Source organism: Triticum urartu, chromosome 5 (assembly GCF_003073215.2).
Source record: "Triticum urartu cultivar G1812 chromosome 5, Tu2.1, whole genome shotgun sequence".
Classification (NCBI taxonomy): domain Eukaryota; kingdom Viridiplantae; phylum Streptophyta; class Magnoliopsida; order Poales; family Poaceae; genus Triticum; species Triticum urartu.
In genome coordinates this window covers 26,608,766-26,631,465 of record NC_053026.1, presented here as the reverse complement: position 1 = coordinate 26,631,465, position 22,700 = coordinate 26,608,766, and the positions used below count along the sequence as shown (strand labels likewise).

At 42.3% G+C, this 22,700-nt stretch overlaps 1 long non-coding RNA gene across 1 annotated transcript; it reads right to left on the bottom strand.

Annotated features, from left to right (window-relative positions):
* Positions 1-211: 211 nt before the first annotated feature.
* On the bottom strand, positions 212-1,737 carry LOC125507493. Its single transcript, XR_007282921.1, has 2 exons — positions 792-1,737; positions 212-716 (listed from the first exon to the last, which is right to left on the bottom strand). It is a non-coding gene; the product is annotated as an uncharacterized LOC125507493 (long non-coding RNA).
* Between the last annotated feature and the right edge of the window lie 20,963 nt (positions 1,738-22,700).

Here is a 22,700-nt window from a genome sequence, read left to right as displayed (position 1 = left end):
AATAGCAGAATAACCTTATTACATTTACAGACAAGAATTTTCAGATGTTCTTCTGATTATGTATAAAAATACCAGATATAAGTGTTTTTTATTGAGACATTAGCCAATCCATTGTTTTTTATTGGTCCATGGAAACTTTGAGTCAATATAAGTGTTTTTCTGATTATGTATGCTCATTGCCTTATAAATAGAAAAGGAAATTGCATAAAAATACCAGATAACTAAAATTTGTTTTACCAAAAAGAAGAAATACACAAGAAAAACTTGGAATTACAGATTTTTTTTTCCTAAACTAGATCTGGCCTACTACTCTGCCCAGAGATATTCTCCAGGCACCGCATCAAACGCCACCAAGCGCTCGCGGGCCTTGAGCTGGAGTTCATCGCCATGGCTGTTCTGGCACAGATTTGGCAAACTTCTATAAAAAGAAAAAGACACCGCCGGAGACGGCCTTAGCGACGTGTTCGCTGCTGCTGCTCGTGTGGGGAGCCGCGGATGTGGGGGCATCTCCTCCAGGCGAGGAAGTGGCCAGCAGCGGTGGCGCTGGATCCCGCGAGCGATATTGACATCGTCGCGGTGGCCGACGACCCAAGCAAGGCGGGAAGGTCGGGAACGGGGCGCCGGCGTCTAGATCCAACCGGATCCCGACGAATTTGAAGGAGAACGGCGGCTGGGAGGAGAGCTCAGACGATTCCATGGGCGCTTGGCCTCCATTGCTGCAAGAAAAGCCAGGGAGATATATGAGAGAGGAGAGCATAGGAGAGAGAGAGGCGGCGCAAGGCGCGGCTCACCGGCGTGCTACGGTGGGAGGTGCGGGCGGAGGCCCGTCACGCAGACGGCGGCCTGCGTCCGCTGCGAGCTCTGGAGTTCGTCGGGCTCTGCTGCTGCTGCTCGCATCGTGCTCGCGTACTGTGTGAGAGGATAAGAACCAGGGAAAGCACAAATAGAGAGTAGAAGGAGCAGCGACCGTTGGATCGGGTAAGAATGGACGGTGGAGACGCTTGATCCGTGGGAGGTCTGGTTCGTCCAATCAGAACGCAGCAGGCTAGAAAAAATCATTTCCTCCTATAAAAACGTCCGGTGTGTGTTTTACATTGAAATGGTAGCTTACTGTAGTGGTTATCTGGCATTAGCAATGCAAAGACGTGCTAGGTTTGAAACGCACATGCTACTATTCATTTTCGTGGTTTTTTTCCTTACTTTTTTTGTTTTATTTTACTAAATTAAATTTGTTCTTGGACATGGATAACTCGAACGGAATCTATTTTCTGTACCCTATCTGAATATATTTTCCAACATGTATTTTCAGGCTTTTCGGAGTTTGTTTACATTTTGAAATTAAAAAACGGAAGACAATGTTGAGGGTTGAGTCTTGGCACCCTTGTGTTAATTCATTTCATTTTGACATGGTTCATGTAATGGTGTATCTTTTTTTTTAAAGAGGCGTACTCTACTTGTATTCATATGAGTAAGGATACAATCCGGCTTCGCATACAAGCAACAAAATACAAAGAGGATACAAGAGGATAGACTGCTACTCTCCGAGCCGACCAAATCTTCCGCGGTCGCCGAAAGAGGAGAACATCGGCAGCCAAAACAAACCAAGGAGCTGAAGACACCCCTTGCCTAAGGGAGTTGACGAACCGCAGCAACCACCAAACCCAGCGACCTAGATCCTTGGCGATGGAAAACATTGGTCGGAGGCGAAACCGAAAGCAGGTTTGCCCCCCCCCCCCCCCGCGAGCATCTTCATCTCCGGATCCGGGGACGAGGCCTTACCGCCTAGCAGGAGGTCGCCAAAACGCACCGCCGAAACAAAAAACTGCTCCATACGCCTGTCCTCCACATGCCTCCCACTGGCGCCGGCGAAGCCTCCGGCGAGCAGGAGCAAGGGTTGGGGGACTTTATTCCCTACTAAATCCGCTGACCACCGCTCTACCAAGAGGTCGACTAAGGGACCAAATACCCACACAAGGAAACCTAATCCCGACCGCCGACGAGGAGCTAGGGCCCGACATGCCTCCCGGGGCCAAAGTGGCCGCCAGAGCCAGGGCGGACCGGCGGGCACGCGCCGCACGCCGGCGGAGGGAGAACTACTCAAAAACGCCTCTCAGTCGCCTGGGTCAGTGGGGAGAGAACGAGAGGGTTCGAGACCTCTCTATGTAATGGTGCATCTTGAGTGTAGAAAAACTTTCAATGCCAACGGATGAAGCATGGGTCGCTTTGCCTTCAAACTAGGCCTATTCTCTCTTAACACCATGTGTTCATCCTACGAGAAGGTTCGATTTCTAAACAATGCATGTGTCTTCCTCGAAGATGGTTTCATTTCAAAGCAATGCGTGTCATAACTTTTGCAAAACTTTTTCAAAGTTTTACAATGCCCTACAGGGATCATGTGATGCCACCATGCCAATTTTCATGCTTTTCAGAGCTCGTATTCATTTTCCAGGATAACAAAACCCCAAAACTCCATATTCGGGGTTATGTCTTGGCACCCTCATGTATGGAATTTCTTTCCTTTTCTTTTATTCATGAATCATGTAGTGGTGTATCTTGGGTGTAGAAAAAAATTTCAATGCCAACGGATGAAACATCAGTCACATTCACACACTCTTCTACTATAAATAGAAAATAACCGAATATAAAAATAGAGTGGAAATTTTTGACATGGATTGTTAGCTCTTGCCATTCTCACACTCTTCTACTATGCATTTCTAGCCATTATTTCACACATTTGCAGTTCAATTTTGAGGTATATTCATTAAATGCCTAGAAATGCACTCGATGACTTAAATATATCAAACGGGCCTAAAAATATATCAATTGAAATTATTCATTAATATTTTTCAATCAATATATGCACTGTTATAATATTTTTTTGTTTTAATTAGTATATGCACTTTATTTATTAAAGAAGAATTCCCATTCAATTAGGCTGAAATTCCCAGGCCAAGGTCACGGTTTTCTTTGTGTTTCTATTAATGGTTTCATGTGTTTTACAAATTTTCGTCTTTTTTGGTTTTTTATATTTATATTTTTGTTTTTATTCATTTTCATTTTATTTTAGAAAAACTACATGTCAACTTTATCCAATAGCGTTGTACATTTTTCGTATGCACCTTAACATGATGATTTTTTTAAATACATGTTTGAAGATTTTAAAAAAATGTTAGACATTCTTAAAATACAAGTTGCCAACTGGGCCTCCCTTCAGAGAGATGGCACTACATACGTTGTTTGAAGTTTAAGTAAAGTATAGTACTGACCATTGTGGGCTCATCTGGACCACTTTTGACTGACACAACAACCAGCGACTGTTATGCGCTCCCTAGCCATATTTTGTTTCCCCTTATAAAAGACATTTTTACTGATTATTTCACTTTAATTTCGAAATACATGTTTTTTCTTTTTTAACAAAGTTATTATGATATTTTTCAAAAGTGTTAGCATATTATTAAACAATTATTCATGTATCTTAAAAGATGCTTATGAATAAAAAATCTCATGCTATTTGAAAAGGTGTTCACGTGTTTAATTTTCTGTACAATTTTAAAGCATAGAAGTGTTCTAAGAAATAGTTCATATAAGTTTAGGATATGTTCATACATGTTAAACGTGCTCACGTGTTTCTTAAAAATCAAGTAATTTAAAAAATGCTCACATAGTTTTCGACAAAAAATCTTATTTTTTTAATTTCTTCAAGCATTTATAAGAAAATGTTTGCCATTTTCTAAAATTGATCATGTAATCTTAGAACTATTTTTGAAAAATCTTCCTACATTTATATAAAGAAAAGTGTCGCCTATTTTATAAAAATGTTTATGTAGGTTTGAAAATTGTTCACGACTTTTTAAAAATGTCATGTAAATTTTAAAGGAAAAAATGAAGAAAGTAGATGAAAAGGACATTGATAAATACCGAACATTTGAACCCTAAAAAAAACTACCGAACATTTGGTGTGAGGACATCCCAGACCGAACGTTAAGTTTGATACGACAGCTCCCCCACTACGGACGTTTCCGTTCGATCAGCACAACCCTCCACCGTGAACACCTACCACACTGGGCTAGGAGCGGTCAAAACCCAACAAACGTCATTTCCTAGATAAATTAAAAAATAGTATAAGCGTTATGTCCCTATTTCGATCCCATCTAGGAGCTTCTACTTTTCTTTAATTCAAAGATTTATTAAAGAATCCATACAGTTTTTCTCTCTGTAAAAAACTACTTAGCGCCGCCCAACATCAAGACGACACGGCAGCAGTCCTTTTTTTCCTCAAAAAAGGGCAACGCCGGGACACGCAGCAGCAGCATACCGTTTTCCTTTAAAAAAGCACCAAAAGGCCGTTACGTTTCTCTGTAAAAAAAAGACAACGTTGGAACGACACAGCAGCAGCACTTCCTTTATTCCTGTATATAAAAAAGCAACGCCAAAACGCGCAGCAGTAGCATTCCATTTTCCTAAAAAGATATTAGAAGGACGTCCGTGATTGTTTGAACAACTTAAAAATACCTAGGCCTGACATATGTGCGTTCCCGCAAGAAACTATATATATATAGTTGATCATGTTTTGCTTGTGAGAAAAGTTTAGTCAACGGGTCTGCCATATTCAGATCCGTATGTATTTTATAAATTTCTATGTCAATAATGTTCTGCACGGAACTACTCTAGTTAATTGCTCCCACTTTCAATATGTATCCAGATTAAGACTTAGAGTCATCTGGATCAGTGCCAAAACTTGTATTGACGTAACCCTTTACGACGAACCTTTTGTCACCTCCATAATCAAGAAACACATCCTTATTCCACTAAGGATAACTTTGACCGATGTCTAGTGATGTACTCCTATATCACTATTGTACTCCCTTGCCAAATTTAGTGTAGGGTATACAATAGATCTGGCACACAGCATGGCATACTTTATAGAACCTATGTCTGAGGCATAGGGAATGACTTCCATTCTCTTTCTATCTTCTGCCGTGGTTGGGCTTTGAGTCTTACTCAATTTCACACCTTGTAACACAGGCAAGAACTCTTTCTTTGACTGTTCCATTTTGAACTACTTCAAAATCTTGTCAAGGTATGTACTCATTGAAAAAAAAGTTATCAAGCGTCTTCATCTATCTCTATAGATCTTGATGCTCAATATATAAGCAGCTTCACCGAGGTCTTTCTTTGAAAAAACTCCTTTCAAATACTCCTTTGTGCTTTCCAGAAAATTCGACAATATTTCCAATCGACAATATGTCATTCACATATACTTATCAGAAATGTTGTAGTGCTCCCATTCACTTTCTTGTAAATACAGACTTCACCGCAAGTCTGTATAAAACTATATGCTTTGATCAATTTGTTTGGATACCATTTTGTTTTTGTTGTTGTTCTAGGAACAATTGGAGATGCATTGGATGCTCGACTCACTCACAAGGAAGGTGATGTCACCATGTGCTTATTGGAGTCAAGCTAGGATGCTCAATGAACTACTATCTACTACCTTCAATTGGTTTCTTCTACATCCTTCCAATGATATCTCGGTAACAAGTATCTATTCATGCATTATTTTCTTGCATTCAACCTTGTGTAGGTTGCATCTTGGCATGCTATTCATTTCATCTTGTGATACTTGTTTCCTTTCTTAAAGCATCTCAACGACGATCTCATGTTACTAGTTGTGATGTCTTTGATGGTTGTATGGTAGGAATTCATTTATATACAATAAGACCATATCTAGCATGTGCTATGCTTCCAAGCAAATATCTTATTGGTATATGTACAACTTCCTTTTGGATATCTTGTTCCTCGTGTTGTAACTATTTCGGGTGTACATCCTTCTTTGTAGATATATATCATCATGATTTCGTCTATCTAGAATCTTATACACTTGGGAGAAGTTGCATATCTAGTTGATATCATTTCTTTCACGTCCACCTTGTCTTTCTTATGTTATTTCTTTGGTGGTTTCGTGAAAGTTTTTGCCTTGAGTGGATGGGTATCTCAGTAAAATCAGGATTGGAGACAAAATTGAAGATCACTTGCCCGTTTCTTTGTACATATTAAATTTACATGCAAGCCGTGTTTAAATAGAATGCATGTGGAATCTTGAAGTTGCGCTTTTGTAGGGAAAGACCATCTTTGTTTGGACCATAGCTACAAATACTCAGATTATAGACTACTTTTTTTGTAAATTAAGAGCGTGTGGTATTCTATCTCCCGTTGCAATGCACGGGCCCTTTTGCTAGTATAGATAATAGATGGTGGAGATGTTAGCCAGACAAGATGGCCCGCCCACAAAGAAGACACGACTTTCACAAGATTGTGAACCTCAACATTACTATCAAAGGCAGAAGATAATGCCCCGCTCACACGTAGCTACCTAATTTTTTATTTGAGAAACAACTTTTTTAGCAAAATTTAGGAAACAACTACTTTCGTTTGTGTTTCATATACACTTTGTCTGCTTAAGCTAGTCCATCGGCCCAAGAAACAATCCAGGCCCAATCAACCACAGGTGAAGTAGATAGTTCCGTGGAGCAGCAGCCCAAGAGATATCCAGGCAGGCGATCGTACGGCTAGCAACGCCAAAGCTTTGTGGAGGCTCCTAGCTCGCCCTGTTATACTGTTTAGTAATTTCCGGGCGTGTTATCATCTCCACTACAGTTTCCTTTCATTCCGTATCCTCCCTATTTTCCCTTTCTCTTCATCTTCTCCATCCGGTTCCACTCGCACAAATAAATCAACCCCTTGGTCTTATGTTTGGATTCAGTTCGACTATATATAGCCAGCCATTGCAAAACAACTCACCTTCAGGAGCAATGGTGGCGTTGATGACGAGGTGCTGCTGCCTCCTACCTGCCAAGCCTTCGCGAGTCGTCGACGCCGAAGGCCCCTGTAATCTTCTCAATTGAACCGAGCTCTGCACCCCATTGCCGACGAATCAGGCCATGTAGGTTCCGCTGCCCCCAAGCCACGCACCCCGTCGTCGACCAGCGCTCCCGGTCTGCCACCGTCAGCGTCCTCCTCCAACATCGGCTGCATCAAAGGTGGGGGGCTCTCCTTCCTCTCCATCTCCTTATATCTGACTAATTTTTTGGGTTAGCTTGAGATGGAAGCTCTGTTCATGTCTTTCTCTCTCACGGTTTACCTACAATCCTCTAACTCAAGCACTGTCATCAAGCATGTGCCGAGATAGGATGGGTCGTGCTCATCTCTCCGATCTGGTTGGTTTTGATTGTAAACACTAGATGTGAAAAAAATCATTTCCATTTATTATTATTCTTGAAGGAGAATGAATCAACAGATAAAACTTACCATGTACTACTTGCATATCTCTCACACACACGCATTAGTGTGAATCATATTGGTATTTTTATTGCTTTCTTTTGATTGATTTGTAGAATCAGAGCATCTGACACAGTGTAGTCCATCTTGAGTATGTTCTTTCCTTGCAGTATTATTTCACGGTGACATGAGATCGATCTAATACACTAGCAGTACCATTGTGTGTCTGAGATCGTCGTTCTTCTACTGCAGGTGTTCAAAACAGAAGGTTTCGTTTGATTGCTACTCGGCATCAAGAGGCACATGCATTGCATCCAATAGAAGGAGGCAAGGAGCTCTAATTATTGTTCATCTGATGTTTTTTGTTTGTTTGTTTGGTGATAGGCGCTGGAATGGTAATTGATGTTCAGTTTCAAGCATGTGCATGTATAATTACAATCAAACGATCTTCGATTTAAGGCTAAGCACTTTGGATATTATGTGTTCAAACCTATAGCATCTCTTGACAGATGTAAGAATATTTCTTTTCTGTCATTACAGTATCACTATATGATTGTTCTGGTTTGATGACACTCATTAGTCTAAAGGGTTCATCCTTGCTGAGAGGATCAAGTATGCCCAAGAAGTGCCGGAATAGCACCAGCGACGTCTGCACATGAGCTGATGTGAACTGGGCCACGATGTGTTCCTCCAAAGATCACTTTATAGGATGACATCATGTTAATACAGGCTTTGAAACTCATTGAGACAAAAATTCAACCTGCCTTACAAATTATGAGAGTATTGCTTATCAAACAGAGTGGGTTAGTAAGGATACTCTCATCACACAATAATAGTAGGAGTTGAAGCAAAAATGTGTGCTAATGGTCCACCGTTGACTCTGGCATGGACAATGGGTATCATTTGCTCATTTTCAAAGACTACTCTTTCAAACTGTACAATTTGTCGACCGGGAGTTTGGCTTGGATTGCTATCACCAAATGAGTTGTCATGGCTACTTTTTATTTATCTCAAACCTACTGAAAAGGTCGGCATTAGGTAATTTTAACAAAATAATTAACTGATAAGTATTTTTAGTGATTAGCATTCATGTAAAAAATATTTGATATGACTGGTAATTAGGCTCACATAGATGTGTTCCTCCAAAGATCGCTTTGTAGGATAGCATCATGCTAATACGAGTTGTGGAACATAATAGATTATTTTGGCGATATCATTGTCGGTACGAGGCGGAAAACTATTTATCTGCTCGTCCTCTGTAACACCCTCGATGCGACTATACCTCCCACGTGTCGAGGCACGACTTAGAGACATAATCGCATTGAAGGCATATGTCGCAAGTGAGGTAATCTTCACACAACCCATGTAATACATAAGGGAAAGAGATACATAGTTGGCTTACAATCGCCACTTCACACAATTACATGAATAAAGCATTACATCATCCAAATACACTCAAGGTCCGACTACGGAACCAAAACAAAAGAAGAACCCCAAATGCGACAAAGGTCCCCGATCGACCCCAACTGGGCTCCACTACTGATCAACTAGAACGGAACAACACAAAGGACAAGATCTTCATCGAGCTCCTCCTCAGCTTGGTTGCGTCATCTGCACGGACTCATCGGCACCTACAAGCTGGTTTTGGAAGTATCTGTGAGCCACAGGGACTCAGCAATCTCGCACCCTCGCGATCAAGACTATTTAAGCTTATGGGTAAGGTAAAAGTATGAGGTGGAGCTGCAGCAAGCGACTAGCATATATGGTGGCTAACATACGTAAATGAGAGCGAGAAGAGAAGGCAAAGCACGGTCGGTAAAAGTATGATCAAGAAGTGATCCTGGTCTACCTACGTCAAGCATAACTCCAACAACCGTGTTCACTTCCCGGACTCCGCCGGAAAGAGACCATCACGGTTACACACGCTGTTGATATATTTTAATTAAGGTCAACTTCAGGTTTTCTACAACCGGACGTTAACAAATTCCCATCTGCCGATAACTGCGGGCACGGCTTTCGAAAGATCAAATCCCTGCAGGGTGTCCTAACTTAGCCCATAACAAGCTCTCACGGTCAACGAAGGAATAGACCTCCACCCGAGACGTTCCGATCAGACTCGGTATCCCGGTACAACAAGACATCTCGACAGGGTAAAACTAAACCAGCAACACCGCCCGATGTGCCGACATCCTGATGGGAGCTGCACATATCTCGTTCTCAGGGCAACACCGGATAAGTAATCCGTACAACTAAAACCAGCCCTCGAGTTTCCCCGAGGTGGCGCTGCAAGGGGCTCTAGTTTGGACCAACGCTTAGACAAGCACTGGCCCGGGGGGGGGGGGGGGGGGAGGGGGGGGGGGGGGGGGGGTTAAAATAAAAATGACCCTCGGGATGCACGACTCCCAAGGGAAAAAGGCTAGGTGGCAAATGGTAAAACCAATGTTGGGCATTGCTGGAAAAGCTTTACTTAAGGCGAACTGTCAAGGGGTTCCCATTATAGCCCAACCGCGTGAAGAACGCAAAAATCCGGGAACATAACACCGATATGACGGAAACTAGGGCGGCAAGAGTGGAACAAAACACCAGGCATAAGGCCGAGCCTTCCACCCTTTACCAAGTATATAGATGCATTAATTAAATAAGATATATTGTGATATCCCAACAAGTAAATAAATATTCCAACAAGGAACGGCCTCCAATCTTCACCTGCAACTAGCAACGCTATAAGAGGGGCTGAGCAAAGCGGTAACATAGCCAATCAACGGTTTGCTAGGACATGGTGGGTTAGAGGTTTGACATGGCAATTGGGAGGCTGACAAGAAAATGGTAGGCATCGTAGCATTGGCATAGAAAAAGAGCGAGCATCTAGCATAGCAAAGATAGTAGTGATTTCGAGGGTATGATCATCTTGCTTGAGATCCCGCAAGGAAGAAGAACGAGTCCATGAAGAAGACAAACGGACGAAGTTGAACGGATCCTCAAAAACGTGACGTTAGCGGAACCAACTCAAAGAAGCAACACCGGAAAGAAGCAAACAATCATAGTAAACAACCATCACATAATCATGGCACGATGCGCAAAACAAGTATGATGCATGTCCGGTTTCAATATGCATGACAAGGCAAAGATCACAAGCAACCCTACAAATTAAGTGGAGCTCAATATGCAACGAGTTGCATATTGACGAAACACCACGTCAATTATTTAGTTCTCTCTCGTTTATGTACCCAACAATATTAAATGTTGATTAACATGGCAAGAGGGTGAAGCAAATGAAAACTACCTATCTAGTCAAGGTTAAATGAGGCCGGAAGCAACGAACAACAATTCCGGAAACTCCTCATGTGCATGATTTAAGGTTTGGTACTGTTCTGCCCTAAACATTATTTTAGAGTTTTTAAACATGCAAGACAAGGTCACCATGATAAACTAGACAAAATTATACCCCATATATATATATAATTTATTAAAATTGGAGTTACGGTTATTTAGTTATGAATTAAATCATTTTAACATGGCATAGGAGCAAATTTAATAAAACATCATTTTTAACATTTCAAACATAGATGAAAGTTGGATATTATTAATCTACACAAAATTTTGAGCAAGTTTCATATATAAAACATTTTAATCCGATGCACGGTTAGTGAGTTATTAAATGCATGAACCAGGGGGACTTTTCTGCAAAACTGCAGTCTCAGGTTTAATGGACAAATTCGCAGCGCAAAAAAAACAACTATGGGCTGAAACTGTGCAGAACTGGGCTCAGAACGGACAACGGAGAGAACGAGGAGGCCGGGACGGATGCAAGTTTTGAAAACATGATGATGCAATGCACATGATGACATGACAAGATGTGACACGCAAGCAAATGACATGGCAACGACAACAAATAACTGGAGGACACCTGGCACATCGGTCTCGGGGCGTTACAACACTCCACCACTACGAGAGGATCTCGTCCCGAGATCTAGAATGGCACCGGAGGAACAACGGAAGAGAAAAAGAAGAGGTAAAACTAAGTTGCTTCTTTGACAAACGAGTGAAACCACGAACCTTGAAAAGGTTAAGCCATTTCGAGAAAAGAATACAATGGGGATGAACAAAATTGAAAACACACCAATAGGAAGGAGGAACAAAGAAGAACAAATTCGTATAGCGCTCCGGTTGGGAAGAGATGCGAGACTTGATAAGGCAAAAAGATCTTGCGCAGAGGACACGACACTCCGGTTAAATGGATTAGCCAAGAAAAGAACATGATCCTGACAGAACGAAAATATGGGTTGAAGAGAGCAACATCAGAAAGCCTCCGGAGCAAAAGAATAGAAGATAGATAATTGAAATAAGAGAATTGAGAAGAAAATGCCAATTTCTGCCACAAAAGAGTTTGAAAAGGCATCTTTAGGAGAAAGGTCGAGCGGAGTTGTTGGAAAAAAACCCAACAACGAAAAGATAAGCTTGATATGGACTTATAGAAGATACCCCCAAAATTATGAGGTGACAACTTGCCACTCACGGAATAGATTTGATTGGGTTTGTATGACAAGGAGACGAGAACTATTCGCCGGAAGGACAAATGTAGAACTTGGATCATTTATAAGCACCAAAATTAGCAACAATCCTTAGGGAAGGCTATAGGTGAAATATAACCCAAGATAATTCCAATGACGAGATTGATGGATTTAAAATACCTCATTCTTAACAATCTGTGAATCATGAAACATGAACTCAAATTATCAAGAATGACATAATACCACCTCCAATGATAAGGAAGAAAGAATTGCACTCCGGATAGCAATATGAAGAAAGCTTGAGCTTCTTAAAAGTATCTCGATGAAAACTTTGAGAAGGAATTAAATCCTTGATGAACCATCATGTATAACCTCCAAGAAGAAACTCCGGTAACAAAAGAATAAAAGAAAGAGAAATTGAAAACACAAGGTGAATCCTTACAATGATTTAGATGGATCTCGCGATGAAATAGTTGAAAAAGGTTGGAACTCCGGGAAAAAGAGAAGATGAATAATTGGAAACAAGAATTTTGATGAACCTCCGGAATAAGGAATTAATCTCTTGGATGAAACAAGAATAAGCATTATGTTATGTGTATCCTTCAACAATTTAATTGCTGACAAGCAACGGATTTGGCATACTACTTATCCTCGTAGAAAGATTAAGAGAGATATAGCGCAAACTTGAGAATGCCTTCAACGAAGCACCGGTGGAATCGAAACAATGAATGAATTGATATGATGAACAAGGAAGAGAGAACTTGAAAGAACCACCGTAAGAATTAAATGAACGAAGTAAAGGATGAATCACCAGTAAGAATATGAAGAACGAATGAAGATACTTGAGGGTATTTAGATACAAGTGGACAAAGAGATCAAGAACTGCTTAGATAATATTTGCATGAAGCACCGGTAATAATTGGAGAATGATAACTGAAAACTGAGAATGAATAAACCTGACTTGATGGACTCCGGATAACAAACTGAGAAGACTCTTAAATTGCTCCGGAAGGGTGGAAAGAGTTCTCACGATGAAAACAATTACGAGAGGATGGCAACAAGCTAGAATCACGAATCTTGAAGAGAATGGAGCAAGATTAAAGAGAAACTCTTCTTCGGTCTTCAAAATCCGAGAATGACGACGAGAAACATCACCAAGAATTATTTAGCCACTCCGGAAGGATCAAACGAAGAGGTTGAGCCAACGAAGAAAAGAACTGTGAAAGATCTAGGAGAAGGCATATGACAGATGATGAATCATTCTTACGTCAAACTTTGAAAAAGAATTGAGAATAACTCCGGGAAAATAAGAAGAGTCAGGTAAGATCCTGGAAAAGACCTGTGGGTTAGGGCCCACTCAAAAGAAACACCGTAGAAATGATTACTTGAAAGATATTGCACCGATTGAATTAAATGATTTGAAAGAGAAACAACCTCGAAAGAGTTTGAATGAAAGCAAAGTGGAAAACACGAATCATCTGAGATATCTTGAGCACTCCGGAACAATAGAATAGCGAGCATTGAATGATTATGAGGTGCACCGGCATGAGAGGGTATATGAAACGAGGAAAAAAGGGATATGATCAACACCAAAAGCTTGAATTGGTTCCACCGGAGAAGAAAACGAGTGATGAGAGACGAACTTGAAGCTCCGTTAGAATCTTCATGAGAATCACCGGATAAGAATATTGATAGAAAAGAATGGAGAGACTTCACATCAATAAGATGGATACTCGAATTGAGATATATGAGTCCTCGGAGAAAGGGGGGGGGGGGGGGGGGAAAAAACAAAGGCAACTTGGAGGCGGATGAAACGAACACCGTTGAGAAAACTGAGATTGAATCTTGCGGATGTTGAAAATGAACGGATCCTCTTGAAGAGAAACACGCCGGTTGAGAAGAAATTGAAATGACAAACTCGATGATCGAGAAGGATTAGTATTCACACCGAAGTATGAGAACACCATTTGGGGAAGGTATGGAATCAACATTTGACTTTGAAGAACCTCGAATACCACAACTCAAAACAAAACAAAGGATTGGCTTGCAGAATAAGCCGGAACAAACATATGATAGAGATTTCGTCCGAAGTTTTCGTGGTGGGGCCTACACGGGCTCGATCGTACAACACCATCATGTACAAGGCAGTGCACATGACATACGAAGCGTCCCCGAGTCGGCATAGCCAAGGACTCTTTAAGACACAACGAGACCACTGTAAAACCGACCGTGAATAGGCGGACCACTAGACGTCGAACCCCAATTTCATATCATACATCTGTCGGAAAGAAATCCTAAGAGCTACTTGAATTCTCACCTATGAAACTCCCGAATTTTTCCGGTTATGCAATCAGGTGTTGGGGATACAGGGGAAGCATAATATCTCGCCCAAACTAGCAAATCCTGCATCCAGCTGTATCCATCCTTCAACACATAACCAAGAAACCTTCGGAAATCGTCTACCTCAACCTTCGAAAAGCATCCGTTATACAAGTTATGGCAATACTCCTGAACTCCCGCCCCAGTACTGGGTGGCGTCAAGGTTATCTCACCAACGAACTGCATAAAAGAGATTTTCGATGTCGGCGTACTAAACTCAGGTATTCCAGAACTGCAACGATAAAATTATGACGACAACACCTCAGAGCTCAACTCCCCGGGACACTTCCACTAAACCCCTGACAGGAGGCACCAAGACAATGTTCTCATCATAAAACCATCGGAACGATTCCAAGATACCCGCGTGATCCTAAAAAAAATTGTAGTGAAATTTGAGAAGAGAAGAGTCAAAACTCTACGTCAGGATGCCTTACCAGAGCGATGAGGAGACTGGGAAGTAAAAATAATTCCTAAACTCTCCGATATATAATTCCTAATGACTCAAAACATTTTTCTAGACACAACTCGGCCACTAAAAACGATCAAGCAATGGGGCTCCTAAGGTCGGGGAAGGCTCTGATACCAACTTGTAACACCCTCGATGCGACTATAGCTCCCACGTGTCGAGGCACGACTTAGAGACATAATCGCATTGAAGGCATATGTCGCAAGTGAGGTAATCTTCACACAACCCATGTAATACATAAGGGAAAGAGATACATAGTTGGCTTACAATCACCACTTCACACAATTACATGAATAAAGCATTACATCATCCAAATACACTCAAGGTCCGACTACGGAACCAAAACAAAAGAAGAACCCCAAATGCGACAAAGGTCCCCGATCGACCCCAACTGGGCAAGAGGGTGAAGCAAATGAAAACTACCTATCTAGTCAAGGTTAAATGAGGTCGGAAGCAACGAACAACAATTCCGGAAACTCCTCATGTGCATGATTTAAGGTTTGGTACTGTTCTGCCCTAAACATTTTTTTAGAGTTGTTAAACATGCAATACAAGGTCACCATGATAAACTAGACAAAATTCTACCCCATTTATATATATATATAATTTATTAAAATCGGAGTTACGGTTATTTAGTTATGAATTAAATCATTTTAACATGGCATAGGAGCAAATTTAATCAAACATCATTTTAACATTTCAAACATTGATGAAAGTTGGATATTATTAATCTACACAAAATTCTGAGCAAGTTTCATATATAAAACATTTTAATCCGATGCACGGTTAGTGAGTTATTAAATGCATGAACCAGGGGGACTTCTCTGCAAAACTGCAGTCTTAGGTTTAATGGACAAATTCACAGCGCAAAAAAAACAACTATGGGCTGAAACTGTGCAGAACTAGGCTCAGAACGGACAACGGAGAGAACGAGGAGGCCGGGACGGATGCAAGTTTTGAAAACATGATGATGCAATGCACATGATGACATGATAAGATGCGACACGCAAGCAAATGACATGGCAAAGACAACGAATAACTGGAGGACACCTGGCACATCGGTCTCGGGGCGTTACATCCTCGCTTGAAGAGAAGTTGCCTGGACATGATGGTACCAGGTGGAAACTATTTATAAGATCAAGAACACTCTCCCAAAGCTTGCCCATTTCTTACATAATGCTTAAGATAGACATTATTCTTTGTATTCCTTACAAGTCTTATTGGGCCTAATTAGGGCCGGTGCGAAACACGATCGTCGAGCACTTGCTCGAGCTCCTTAGCGACGAACGAACTGCTCAATTGATTGCCTTATTGCCTTCATTTGCTCTTTGGTTCCGAGTTCTGACGATTTTTTGTGCTGCGTACAGGATGTCGAGGGAGCTTAGCGGCGCTCTCTATCGCACCTCGACGAGGGCTCCCACATCCGGGGTTAAGAGCGATGAGAACCCGAGGCCTGCCGGAGTTTCGACTCTCGCCCAATGGAGCCCGTCGCGGCCTCCCAACCCCCACCTCTTCGCGCTATCTAGTCATTGGGGCAGCCGCGGCGGCCGGTGCCGATGCCCAAGAAGGGTCCGGGGGTCAGGGCAGTGGGCAAGACGATGGTGGGGGTTGACGTGGTGACCACTCCCCTTCACCCAACCAGGATCTCGGGGAGGCCAAAGCCAGTGCTCAGGCTAGGGTTTTCAATCACGGGGCCTAGTTTTGCGCAGGTCCAACGTTCCAGGGTTTGAGACTCCGTCTTGCTCCGGGAGGAAAATTGCACTCTGCGGGTGAAATACGTCTACTACTATTACCCATGTTCCTTTTTAGCTTAAACTGAGGTTGGTCAGTTTTTAAATTCATAGATGACCCCTTGAACACTCTTTCAAAGATTACAAAGCATCCTAGAGATAAATAACATATTGTTTCTCCCTCATCCTAAATACTACCATGTTTGGAGAAATTTTCCCAGGCCGCCGCGGCGCGGCAGGACCTCCCTTCTGCTTCAGCGGTGCGGCGGGACATCTCTGCTGCTTCCGCGGCGTGGCCGGACCAGTCTGCTACATCAACGGCGCGGCGGGACCTCCATGCTTCTTCGGCGGCACGGCGGGACCTCCGTGCTCCTTCGGCGGCGCGGCGGGACCTCTGTGCTGCTACTGCTGCGCGGCTGGACATGTCAGCTGCTTTCGCGGCGAGGTGGGACATCTCTCGTGCTTCCTCTTCCATGCTCACCTCTTCCTGGTGGAAATCTCTCGAGCCAGAACTCACGCTGGCTATGGCTTGATTCTTTCTTGTGGATGAGTAGTTGAGGAGGAATGTGCAGTCATCTTAGCATAGTAGTATTTATAACCGAGTACTACTAATACACTCCTAAGTGGGAAACCGTTTAGGTTGTGATCGGTGTGAACAGGTTTGCAAATAAATATAGCGTTGTAGTAGTAATAATTTGGAATGTGACGAGACGCGCTCAAGATTTATTGACGGTTCTAGTTTCGAAGTGCGGCACTATTCTCGGATGGCGTAACGTCGGCACGTTTTCTCGGCCGTGGTGTAGCATATGCCATGGTACTAGTAGTTCTTTTTCTACTGCTGTGTACATGCAAAAACTGGCCGAGAAAAAAATAGGATCTTTGGAATAATCTATATTTTCACAAAAAAGATCATAATAAAGCTGGTGGGTCCTAGCTGTCAGGGAGAGGAAACTACTTATTTCTGCGTAATAAAGGAAAGAGGAATCGGACTAATAGTGGGCCACAAGGGTAGAGGGTGCGCCCTACCCCCTGGGCGCACCCCCTGCCTTATGGGTCCCACGTAGGTTCCCCTCACTTATTCCAGCACCCATTCACTTCGTCTTCCTCCCGAAAAAATCATCTGGTTAATCATCTTGCTGCCATTTTCGATCTCCTTGTGCAAAGCTCCATTTGCAAAACTATTTTGAGGGATTGTCCTACCGTGAACCAAAAAAAGTGGAGAAACAATCCTCCCTTTAATATTATATAAGCTCTTTTATTAAGGAAGATACACTCGCCAGGAACAATGTTATGGGTTTCGGATGTATTCAATCGTAGGCTGTGAAGGCAGAACCGGACCTTCTAAACAAAGTTACGATTCCCGAATTGGAGTTTCCTGCGTCCACCTTCGGCTACCCGAAAGACATTGTTAGGGATCCTGTTGTCACAATCCATGGCCCAGCTAAAGGAACAACATGGTTCTCGACCGTGCGTCACCAGGGGAACATTGTTATGCAAAACAGAAAATTACTATCAAGAAACAATGGCATCAAGTTACATATGAAAGCTTGTTCCTTGGCAGAAGGAAATTGAATGAATCCAGAATGAATGCCATGTACATATAGTTGTGCATCAAGATTGAGCTCAATGATTGAATCAAATATGATCAAGATGAATTCCATGTGATGAAGAAGATGCAATCTATATGGAGTTCATTGAAGGATCTCATAGGTTTTCATGCTTAGGCTTATGGGTGAGCCATGATGGATCATGATCTTGAGAGAATGATTAAAGAGAAGAATTCTACAAATGGCTTTAATATAGGATCATGATGAGCTCATAAGTTGAGTCATGGATGATTAGGTCTTGAAGCAAGTAATTCATCTGAAGATTTTGTTGTGCCTCTCAAGAGATTGTGATGGAGCATGAAGAAGAGAAAGTTATGGCCAATATGAGATTAATGGAGAAACTTGATATGGTCATGGTGAATTGAGATATTGGATATTATGTCTTGAAGCAATGAAGCATAGTGAACATATCAATAGGGCCTTTAAGACAACAATGTTAATCATAGAGCAAAGACAAATGTTGACCAAGATGAAGATCAAAGATTGAACTCAAAGATGGTCAACACACAAGCGCAAATCATTGCCACATGAGATCTTGTGGTATGGTAAGAAATTGTCAATTGCACTTTGTGTACTAACCTAGTCTATATGTTTTCTATACCTATGTGGGTTAGCTGATTCTCGTATATTTACATCAAAAGAAAGATTTCAATTTTCAAGTGCTCATGAGAGGATGACATCAAGTGTTGATGTTCATGGTTTACAAGGACAAGTTCAAGATAACCACCCTGAAGGATTACATACTTGAAGCTTGTGCACGATCACATGGTGAGCGTATGAAGATGAATACAATTTGAAGCCTTCACCATGTGTCATGATCAAGATCATGGTTCCAACTTGAGCCAAGCATAAACATCAACATCAAGCTTAAGTGGAATGCTTTAGTCAAAGATATTAGTTCCTTTGGCTTTAGATGTGAGGACCGATGACCATCAAAAAGGATATATGCTCAAGAATGAGTGTCCATTAGCTATCTAGTATAGTTCTTTTATGATTCTGGAGTTATAGGGATGCCACACTATTCAGAGGGGATCGAAGGAGTTAGTGATGCATTTTCTCAAGTCAACATCATCTATTTCTATTATTCTCACATCATATTCCAACATAGGCATACTTCACTCCTATCCAATACAAATACAATATTACTACATATGTCAAAAGAAAATCCAAAGCCAACTAGGTTCCCCAAAGTATATGTATAACCTTTGCATACTTTGCACCCTCCATTTTGTCCTATCTTGGATTGTTCTCTATGTGAGGACCTGGAGTTTTTCCATAGCTTCAAAATGAGCCCAAGATTATCAAAATCAGAGTCCGGATGTAAAAGTTATGCATGTTTCAGATTTGGGGTTCCTGCTGTTCTTTTAATGGCCGGACATCCAGGCTGCTGGGTCGCCCCAGATGTCCGGGATCCCCCCGAAAATCCAGCTCGCTAATTCCAGAACCTGTTTTCAAATATTGGTTGTGCCCGCCGGATGTCCGCCACTTTGCCCGGATGTCCGGGGGCCCAATTTTGGCTAGATGTTCGGGCCTTGGCAAGATGTCTGAGCCTTGTTCTCCGGCCTCTGTGTTTTCACATGCGCGTGTGTGCATTTCTCAGTTGTCGGATGTCCGGCCCTTGCCGGGATGTCCGGCCCGGTGCTATCACTTACTCTCAAACGGCTAGTTTTCTAGGCCTTCTATAAGTACCCCTCTACTAACCCGGTAGAGGGTTGGCCACTCAATCCAAAAGAACCCTAGAACACCCAAGTGGCTCCGCCTCACTTCTCCTACACCAAATCTTAGACCCCAGAGAGATTCGTGAGAGTTTTTGAGAGATTTTCCAATCAAATGATAGATCCACTCCCTCTCACTCTTGTGACCAAAGGAATTCATGTTTTGAGCAATTCTTGAGCATTTCCCCATTGATCTTGTTACTCTTGGAGGTTGGAGACTCGTAGGCGGTAGGAGTGCTCCGGTGAGGAATCAACTTGTGATTTGCCCTCGGAAAGTTTGTGAAGGTTTGGAGGACGCCTCAAGGTCTACCACTAGTGGTTGAGAAACGCCTTAGTGGTGTTGTCTCAAGGGGAGAATAGGGTGAGCCTTCGTGGCGTTGGCGTGCCTTCGTGGTAACATCCACCTCTCTAACGGTGACTAGCTTCCCTCCAAGGAAGTGAACATCGGGATACATCCTCGTCTCTGTGTCTTCGGTTATTTCTAACCCTAGCCACAACTTGTGGTTTACTTTGGTCTCTTAACCTTGCATTCACTATATATTGTTGTCCTCATTATATTGTGTTGGCTATTTCCTTGTAGAGATTATTTCGGCCTACACTTTATATCCCGCGATTCATACTTGTTACCAATGATATATCTTGTCATTAGTATGAATTGCTAATGTGTGTCCTACACTTCCATATCTTGTGATGTTTCTCAAGTTAGTTTGTGTAACTTACTTGTTCTTGTTAGTATCCTTGTTGTGCTCACCTTATTTATAATAAGTTGTTGGTGCGCTTAGTTGAGCCTAGTGTTTTTAGGTTTTGTGCTTGAAAAGTATCCTCTTAGTTTATTTCCGCATTAGGATTAAGCCAAATCCGTAGAATTTTTTAAAACGCCTATTCACCCCCTCTAGGCGACATCGTGGTCCTTTCACGGGGACACACCTTGAATTGCCGTCGAACCTTCGCCGAAGCACCAGAGAGCAAAGGGTAAGAGCACGAACCAGGAGCCCGATGAAGAACCAAGCCATGAAAGGATCAAAAGAGCAGCGGACACCGTGACCACTGTCGAAGACCGTAGCGGCGGACGCCCAAGGCCAGAGAAACGGGCCCGACTCAACATCACCACCACAACGATGAGTGCAATGGAGCTTCCAACTCGCCTGACCCAAATGCCCTGATCCACGAGACCTCATCGGGGCCCTTATATGGCCTAGTTGTTATCATGGCCTAGTTGTCTTCAAAGGCACCCTTATATGGGTCTAACACGCGTGACACATCAGCATGAGCTATCCATGACGGTCTGTTTGGTGGATAATTGGTCGATCATGACGGTATCCGTGACGGTCCATTGTAAGGGTGCCTTTCTCCTCGTGTTTGTTCTCATCTCATTAATTCGTGACGGATTTCATGACAAACCAAACAAATCCGTCATCGATCATGACGGATCCTTAGAACGTCACCAGAAATCCGTCATGGATTAACACATTTCTTGTAGTGATATATGAGAGTTCTAGATCCTATCTTGCAAGTCTATAGTCACCTATTATGTGTTATGATCCGTTAACCCCGAAATGACAATAATCGGGATACTTACCGGTGATGATCGTAGTTTGAGGAGTTCATGTATTCACTATGTGCTAATGCTTTGTTCCGGTTCTCTATTAAAAGGAGGCCTTAATATCCCTTAGTTTCCATTAGGACCCCGCTGCCACGGGAGGGTAGGACAAAAGATGTCATGCAAGTTCTTTTCCATAAGCACGTATGACTATATTCGGAATACATGCCTACATTACATTGACGAATTGGAGCTAGTTCCATGTCACCCTATGTTATGACTGATACATGATGAACCGCATCCGGCATAATTATGCATCATTGATCCAATGCCTACGAGCTTTCCATATACTGGTTTACGCTTATTTACTTTCCCGTTGCTATTGTTACAATCACTACAAAATACCAAAAATATTACTTTGCTTTCATTACTCTTTTGCTACCGTTACCATCACTATCATATTACTTTGCTACTAAACACTTTGCTGCAGATACTAAGTTTACAGGTGTGGTTGAATTGACAACTCAGCTGTTAATACTTGAGAATATTCTTTGGCTCCCCTTGTGTCGAATCAATAAATTTGGGTTGAATACTCTACCCTCGAAAGCTGTTGCGATCCCCTATACTTGTGGGTTATCAGCCGCCTAATTACCCCCACCCAACTAATTAACCCACTAACAATGACACGTGGGCCCTCCCTGTTAAAGTTAAGGTTAAAACAAATTTGAGTTTCCTAAGTCAATGACACCTGGGGCCCACATCACTGTTTACTTTGACCAGTCAACTGTTGACTGCTTATTCAAGTTGACCTGGCCCCGCTTGTCATACTCTGTGTAGTATTATAGTGGGTACACTTAGCATTTAATAATAAATGAATTTCAAATTAAAATAAATCCAGAAATCTAGAAAATGTTTAAATCTTTGAAAATTCATATAAAATAATCTATAAGTCAGATAAAGAAACTTTGTACATGAAAGTTTCTCAGAACAACGAGATGAATCTGGATACGCAGCCCATTCGTTCGCCACACATCCCTAGCATAGCAAACACGCAAATTTCCCCCTCCGGGTCATCTGTCCGAAAACATGAAACACCGGGAATACTTTCCCGGATGTTCCCCCCTTCGCCGGTAGCACCTAGTACTGCATTAGGTCACCTCTAGCACCACGTATTGCCATTTTACCCTTTGTGATGCTTTGATTGCTATATTATTTATTGTGTTCCCCTCCGTTACTTCTTTTCGGTAAACCCCGAGACTGCTGCCGGTACCTCTATGATCGACTACATCGATGACGACCCCTCCTTCTTGCCAGAGCAAGCAGGCAAGCCCCCCCTTGATCAACCCGATATCGCCTATTCTTATCTCTACTGCTTGCATTAGAGTAGTGTAGCATGTTACTGCTTTCGGTTAATCCTATTCTGCTGCATAGCCTGTCTTTGCCACTACTGTTGTTACCTTTACCTGCAATCCTA